Source organism: Chiloscyllium punctatum, chromosome 29, assembly GCF_047496795.1.
Source record: "Chiloscyllium punctatum isolate Juve2018m chromosome 29, sChiPun1.3, whole genome shotgun sequence".
NCBI lineage: Eukaryota > Metazoa > Chordata > Chondrichthyes > Orectolobiformes > Hemiscylliidae > Chiloscyllium > Chiloscyllium punctatum.
In genome coordinates, this window is record NC_092767.1 from 13,308,876 (window position 1) to 13,317,027 (window position 8,152).

Sequence of the window (8,152 nt, forward strand, 5' to 3'; positions counted from 1 at the left end):
AAGGAGAAGGAAAGAAGACTGAAATACAGAGAAGAACAAAAGCTGCCTAGATTTGAGATAATAAGTTTTTTTTGTAAATCTTAATCGGGGTGTTTTTAATCGGACTAGTATTGTGTGTGCAAGGTTTGTAGCTCAGGTTGAGGTTTAGGGTGTAGGTTTGCTCACTGAGCTGTAGGTTTGATATCCAGACGTTTCATTACCTGGCTAGGTAACATCATCAGTGGTGACCTCCAAGTGAAGCGAAGCTGTTGTCTCCTGCTTTCTATTTATATGTTTGTCCTGGATGTGGTTCCTGGCATTTGTGGTGATGTCATTTCCTGTTCTTTTTCTGAGGGGTTGATAGATGGCACCTAGATCGATGTGCTTGTTTATGGCGTTGTGGTTGGAGTGGCTTCTCGGAATTCTCTGGCATGTCTTTGCTTAGCCTGTCCCAGGATAGATGTGTTGTCCCAGTCGAATTGGTGGTTTTTTTCACCCATGTGTAGGGTTACGAGGGAGAGAGGGTCGTGTCTTTTTGTGGCTAGCTGGTGTTCGTGGATCCTGGTGGCTAACTTTCTTCCTGTTTATCCTACGTAGTGTTTGTGACAGTCCTTGCATGGAATTTTGTAGATGATGTTGGTTTTGTCCATGGGTTGTACTGGGTCTTTTAAGTTTGTTAGTTTTTGTTTGAGAGTGTTGGTGGGTTTGTGTGCTACTAGGATTCTGAAGGGTCTTAAGTAGTCTGGCTGTCATATCTGAAACTTCTTTGATGTATGGTAAGGTGGTTAGGGTTTCTGGGTGTGTTTGGTCTGCTTGTCGTGGTTTGTTCTTGAGGAATCTGCGGACTGTATTTTTTGAGTATCCGTTCTTCTTGAATGCGTTGTATAGGTGGTTCTCCTATGAGGTACGAAGGTAAACTGGCCAAGAATATAAAGGAGGATAGTAAAAGCTTTTTTAGGTATGTCCAAGGCAAAAAAATGGTTAGGACAAAAATTGAGGAAGCACTATGTGAGGCACTGAGGGAGCATTATCTGACATACTGAGGGAGCATTATCTGATGTACTGAGGGAGCACATTCTGTGGTACTGAGGAAGCACTTTCTGAGGTATTGAGGGTGCACTATCGGAGGTATTGGGCCCTTGAAGACAGAAACAGGGGAATATATTACTGGGAACAAAGAAATGGCAGAGGAATTAAATGGGTACTTCAGATCTGTGTTCACTGGAGAAGACACAAGCAATTTCCCTGAGGTAACAGTGGCTGAAGGACCTGAACTTAAGGGAATTTATATTTGCCAGGATTTGGTGTTGGAGAGACTGTTAGGTCTGCAGGTTGATAAGTCTCCGGGACCTGATGGCCTGCATCCCAGGGTACTGAAGGAAGAGGCTCGGGAAATCGTGGATGCGCTGGTGATTATTTTCCAGAGTTCAATAGAATCGGGGTCGGTTCCTGAGGATTGGAGGGCGGCTAATGTGTGCCACTTTTTAAGAAGGGTGGGCGGGAGAAAGCAGGAAATTATAAACCAGTTAGTCTGACCTCAGTGGTGGGAAAGATGCTGGAGTCTATTATAAAGGATGAAATTATGGCACATCTGGATAATAGTAACAGGATAGGACAGAGTCAGCATGGATTTATGAAGGGGAAATCATGCTTGACTAATCTTCTTGAATTTTTTGAGGATGTAACTCGGAAGATGGACGAGGGAGATCCAGTGGATGTACTGTACCTGGACTTTCAGAAAGCTTTTGATAAAGTCCCACACAAGAGATTAATGAGTAAAATTAGGGCGCACGGTATTGGGGGCAAAGTACTAGATTGGATAGAGAATTGGTTGGCTAATAGGAAACAAAGGGTAGTGATTAACGGCTCAATTTCGGAATGGCAGGCAGTGACCAGTGGGGTACCGCAGGGATCCGTGCTGGGACCGCAGCTTTTTACAATATATGTAAATGATATAGAAGATGGTATCAGCAATAACATTAGCAAATTTGCTGATGATACAAAGCTGGGTGGTAGGGTGGAATGTGATGAGGATGTTAGGAGATTACAGGGTGACCTGGACAAGTTAGGTGAGTGGGCAGATGCATGGCAGATGCAGTTTAATGTGGATAAATGTCTGGTTATCCACTTTGGTGGCAGGAACAGGAAGGCAGATTACTACCTCAATGGTATCAAATTAGGTAAAGGGGCTGTTCAGAGAGATCTGGATGTTCTTGTCCACCAGTCAATGAAGGCAAGCATGCAGGTACAGCAGGTCGTGAAGTAAAGGCTTATAGCATGCTGGCCTTCATAACAAGAGGAATTGAGTATAGAAGCAAAGAGGTGCTTCTGCAGCTGTACTGGGCCCTGGTGAGACCACACCTGGAGTACTGTGTACAGTTCTGGTCTCCAAATTTGAGGAAAGACATTCTGGCTATTGAGGGAGTGCAGCGTAGGTTCACGAGGTCAATTCCTGGAATGGCAGGATTGCCTTACATGGAAAGACTGAAGCGACTAGGCTTGTATACCCTTGAGTTTAGAAGACTGAGAGGGGATCTGATTGAAACGTATAGGATTATGAAAGGATTGGACACTCTGGCAGGAGGAAACATATTTCCGCTGATGGGGGAGTGCCGAACCAGAGGACACAACTTAAAAATACAGGGTAGACCATTTAGGACAGAGATGAGGAGAAACTACTTCACCCAGAGAGTGGTGGCTGTGTGGAATGCTCTGCCCCAGAGGGCAGTGGAGGCCCAGTCTCTGGATTCATTTAAGAAAGAATTGGATAGAGCTCTTAAAGATAGTGGAGTCAAGGGTTATGGAGATAAGGCTGGAACAGGATACTGATTGGGAATGATCAGCCATGATCATATTGAATGGCGGTGCAGGCTTGAAGGGCTGAATGGACTACTCCTGCATCTATTGTCTATTGTTTTCCAAAGTTTGTCTGTGCTGCAGTGTGTGGTGGCTCATTGGAATAGTGTTCTGATACAGTTTCGTTTGTGTGTGTTGGGACGGTTGCTGGTGTAGTTAAGTATTTGGTCAGTGTTTATCAGTTTTCTGTATACGCAGGTTTGTAGTTCTCCGTTGTCCTTTCTTTCGACTGTGATGTTCAGGAATGCGAGTTTGTTGTCGGTTTCTTCCTCCTTGGTGAACGTTATTCCTGTGAGGGTGTTGTTGATGATGTTAAATGTCTCTTCTATCTTGTTTCGTTTTGTGATGACAAAGGTGTTATCTGTGTAGCGGACCCAGATTTTTGGTTTGATGGTTGGTAGGGCTGTTTGTTTTAGTCTTTGCATTACCGCTTCCGCTATGAATCCTGACAGTGGAGATCCCATGGGTGTGCCGTTGGTTTGTTTGTAGATTATGTTGTTGAAGGTGAAGTGGGTGGTGAGGCACAGGTCCACAAGATTCATGATATTTTCATTGGTAATGTGATTGGATGGTGGTTGGGGTGTGTGTGATGGTCTCTTCTAAAAGTGTGGTAAGTGTTTCCTTTGCCAGGTCGATGTTGATGGAGGTGAACAGTATTGTATATTGTATTGTCTGTATCCTTTTATTTCCTGCCAATCATGTCTGTCAAAATGCCAATAGACATTGCTGTTGTGTCTGCTTCGACCACTTCCTCTGAAAGCACATTCCAGGCACATTGAGTCAGTCATATTGTCATACAGCACGGAAACAGACCCTTCAGTCCAACCCGTCCATGCCGAGCATAATCCCAAACTGAACTAGTCTCACCTGCCTGCTCCTGGCCTACAACTCTCCAAACCTTTCCTATTCATGTGCTTCTCTCATTTCTTTCTAAACATTGTAATTATACCCACATCCACCACTTACTCAGGAAGTTGCCTCTGTGGAAAAAGAATTTGCCCCTCTCATCTCCTTTAATCATTCCCCCTTTACCCTTAAATCTATGTCCCCTAGTAATTGAGATTTCCATCCTGGGGGAAAAAAAACTGCATTCTATCCATGCCTTTCATAATTTTGTAAATCTCTATCAGGCCGCCTTTCAGCCTCTGGTGTTCAAGTAAAAACCAATCTTGTCCAATTTCCTTCACAGATAATACCTCCCAAACCAGACAAAATCCTGGAGAACATTTTCTGTACCCTCTCCAATGCTCTCACATGTTTCTGGTCATGATGCAATGACCAGAACTGTACACAATATTCCAACTGTACACCTTGCTTACGCTCTGCAACATGGCTTGCCAATTTTTATACTCTGTGTCCGAAACAATGAAGGCAAGCATGCAATATGCCTTTTAGACTACCTCATCCACTGACATTGTCCCTTTCTGGGAACTGTGGACCTGTATGCTTCAAGCCCCTGTACTTTAATGCTTCTAAGGGTTCTGCCAATTATTGTGTAACTTCCCTTATGCATTGGACCTTCCATATATATCAGCTCATATTTTTCCAGATTAAAGTCCATCTGCCATTTCTTCACCCAAATCTCCAGATTATCTATAATCCTGCTGTATCCTCTGGCAATTCTCCACATTATCCATAGCTCCCTCAATGTTTGTGTTATCGGCAAACTTACTGATCAGACGATGGACATTCTCCTCCAAATTATTTATAAACAAATGAGGGGTCTCAATACTGATCCCTGTGCACCAACACTGGTCATATGGCCATATGACTTCACCCCCAGTATCCACTTACCGTGACAGACCTTGACAAAGGCCTTGCTAAAGTCCAGTGAGACAATATCTGCCACTCTGCTCTCTTCAGGCATCTTTGCCACTTCCTCAAAAATCTCAATCAAGTTTGTGAGACATGACCTTCTCCACACAAAGCCTTGCTGCCTGTCACTAATTAGTCCTTTTTTTTCCCAAATGTGAGTAAACCCTGGCCCTAAGAATCTTCTCCAAGATCTCTTGCCTTGGCGGTATAGAGTCATGGAGTTGTACAGCAAGGAAACAGGCCCTTCGGTCCAACCCATCCATACTGACCAGGTATGTTAAATTACCACTGACATAAGGCTCACTGGATTTCCCATATTATCCGCGTTGCCCTTCTGAAACAAGGGAACAACATTGGCTATTCTCCAGTCCTCTTGGACCTCTCCTGTAACTAAAGAGGATTTAAAGATTTTGTACAAGGCCCCAGCAATTTCCTCCCTAGAATAGCGACCATCAGCTCCTGGGAACTTGTAACCTCATGGTTTTTTGAAAAGCCCAACACTTCCTCCTTCTTTTATATAGACATGCCCTAGAATTATCGACATACCCTTTTCTAGACTCACTATTCACCATGTCCATTTCTTTTGAATACCCATGCAAATTATTCACTAAGGTCCTCACCCACATCCTCTGGCTTCATACAGAAATTTCCTTCTTTGTCCACAACTGGACCTGGCTTTTCCCTCACCCGCACCAACCAACCCAACCGCCCCGTGGCTGAACACCTTAATTCCCTCTCCCACTCCGCCAAGGACATGCAGGTCCTTGGCCTCCTCCATCGCCAGACCATGGCAATACGATGCCTGGAGGAAGAGCGCCTCATCTTTCGCCTAGGAACCCTCCAACCACAAGGGATGAATGCAGATTTCTCCAGCTTTCTCATTTCCCCTCCCCCGCCACCTTATCTCAGTCCCAACCCTCAGACTCAGCACCACCTTCTTGACCTGCAATCTTCTTCCCGACCTCTCCGCCCCCACCCCCTCTCCGGCCTATCACCCTCACCTTAACCTCCTTCCATCTATCGCATTCTCTCCTCCCTCCCCCAAGTCTCTCCTCCCTACTTTTTATCTTAGCCTGCTTGGCACACCCTCCTCATTCCTGAAGAAGGGCTTATGCCCGAAACATCGATTCTCCTGCTCCTTGGATGCTGCCTGACTTGCTGCGCTTTTCCAGCATTGGCCAATATCCCTCTAAACCCTTCCTGTACATGTACCTATCCAGATGCCTTTTAAATGTTGTAATTGTCCCATCCTCCATCCCTTCCAACGGCAGTTCATTCCAGACATGCACCACCCTCTGTGTGAAAGCGTTGTCCCTTAGGTCCCTTTTATACCTTTCCTCTCTCATCTTAAACCGATGCCTTCTGACATTGGACTCTCATACCCTGGGAAAAAGACATTGACTATTCACCCTATACATGTACCTCATGATTTCAGAAAACTCTATAAAGTCACCCCTCAGCCTCCAATGCTAGAGGGAAAATAGCTTCCGTTTATTCAGCTTCTCCCTGTAGCTCAAAGCCTCCAACCCTGACAACATCCTTGTAATTCTTTACTGCACCCTTTGAAGTTTCACAACACATTGAGAGAGAGCAGAATTGCACACAGTATTCCAAAAGTAGCTTAACCAATTGTCATCCAAAGCACTTGAATCTAGCCATTATTATCCTTCACTTTCACAGGAAACGCTGGTCTGGAATTCACTAGCCTTTAAAAGAGTCTCATATTATTCACAAACAGCTACTGTTTGTAGCTGTTCCAGTTTGTGACTAATATCACCATTGCTAGCTTCTCCCAATTTCACCAGGAACCACTTTTATCCTCAACATAAGTAATGTATAACTTGCAGAATTATGGTCAGTGTTCCCAAAATGTTTTTCCACTGAAACTTTGATCACGTGACTGGGCTCATTCCTTAATACCGGGTCAAGTATTTCCCTTCCTCAATTGGACTAGAGACATATTGCTTCAAGAAATCCTCTTGGACTCAATTAACACATTCTACCCCCAGCCACACAAAAGCCCCTTTCCTTAAGAGAGTCCTTGTCAATTTCTAGAATGTTAAAATCACACATCACCACAACCCTGGTGTTTTCACATTTTTCCATTGACTCTCCATGGATATGTTCCTCTGTCTCCCACTGGCTGTTGGGAAGCCTGTAATACAAACCCACTGAAAGGTTTGCAGCCCTCTTATTCCTGAGCTCTACCCATATGACCTCACTGGATAAGCCCTCCAAGATGTCCTCCCTCAGTAAACCTGTGATATTCTCCCTAATCAATAATCCTCAACATCTTTTACATCCCTCTCTATTTTGCATGACAAAATATAGAACATTAAGCTACCATTCTTTTCCTTCTTTGAACCAAGTAATAGCTACAATGTCATAGTTATTTGCATGAATCCAAGCCCTAAATTCATCTGTTTAATGTGCCATAATCCTTGTAATAGAACAAATTCACTTCAGATCAACAGTCCTGCAGTGTTCAGTAACCTCTTCCTGTCTGTTCTACTTCATTGAGAGTGTGCTGCTGGAAAAGAACAGCAGGTCAGGCAGCATTCGAAGAGCTGGAGACTCGATGTTTCAGGCAAAAGCCCTCCGTCAAGAATCAGGCTTGTCGTTCAGGGGGACTGAGAGATAAATGAAATCCACATTGATCCCACATACACCTCCCCCCGAACACTTTAACTCCCCCTCTCACTCCACCAAGGACAAGCAGGTCCTGGGCCTCCTCCATCACCAAACCCAAACCACCCGACACCTGGAGGAAGAATACCTCATCTTCCACTTTGGGATGCTGCAACCACACAGGATCAATATGGATCAGTTTCCTCATTTCCTCTCCCTCCACCTTATCCCAGTCCCATGCCTCCAACTCAGCACCACCCTCTTGACCTGTCCATTTTCCTTCCTACCTATCCACTCCATCCTATCACCTTTCCCTGCCACTTTCACCTACCTAACACATTTCCAGTTACATTTCCCCCCAGCCTCAGCCTTCTCCCATTAATCTCTCAGACCCCTGGCCCACAAGCCTCATTCCTGATAAAGAGCCCATGACTGAAACGTTGAGTCTCTTACTCCTCAGATGCTACCTGACCTGCTGTGCTTTTCCAGCACCACAGTTGACTCTGATCTCCAGCATCTGCAGTCCTCCCTTTCTCCCACCCTGCTTTAAACACCTACCGAGTGACACCAGCAAACCTCCCTGCCAGGATATTGGTGCCTCTCCAATTTGCGTTAAATCCTTCCTTCTTGTTGAGGTCCCAATTGCCCTGGAAGACATTCCAACGATCCACATATTGGAAGCCCTCCATCCGACAGCCTTTTAGCAATGTTTTTCACTGCACTGTCTTCCTATTCCTCGCCTCACTGGCACATGGAGTAATCCCGAGATGTGAATCCCAGAGGGGTTGCCTATGTTATTCATACCAACCTGTACCACACTCTTTGGCTACTCAGAGTCATAGAGATGTACAGCATGGAAACAGACCCTTTGGTC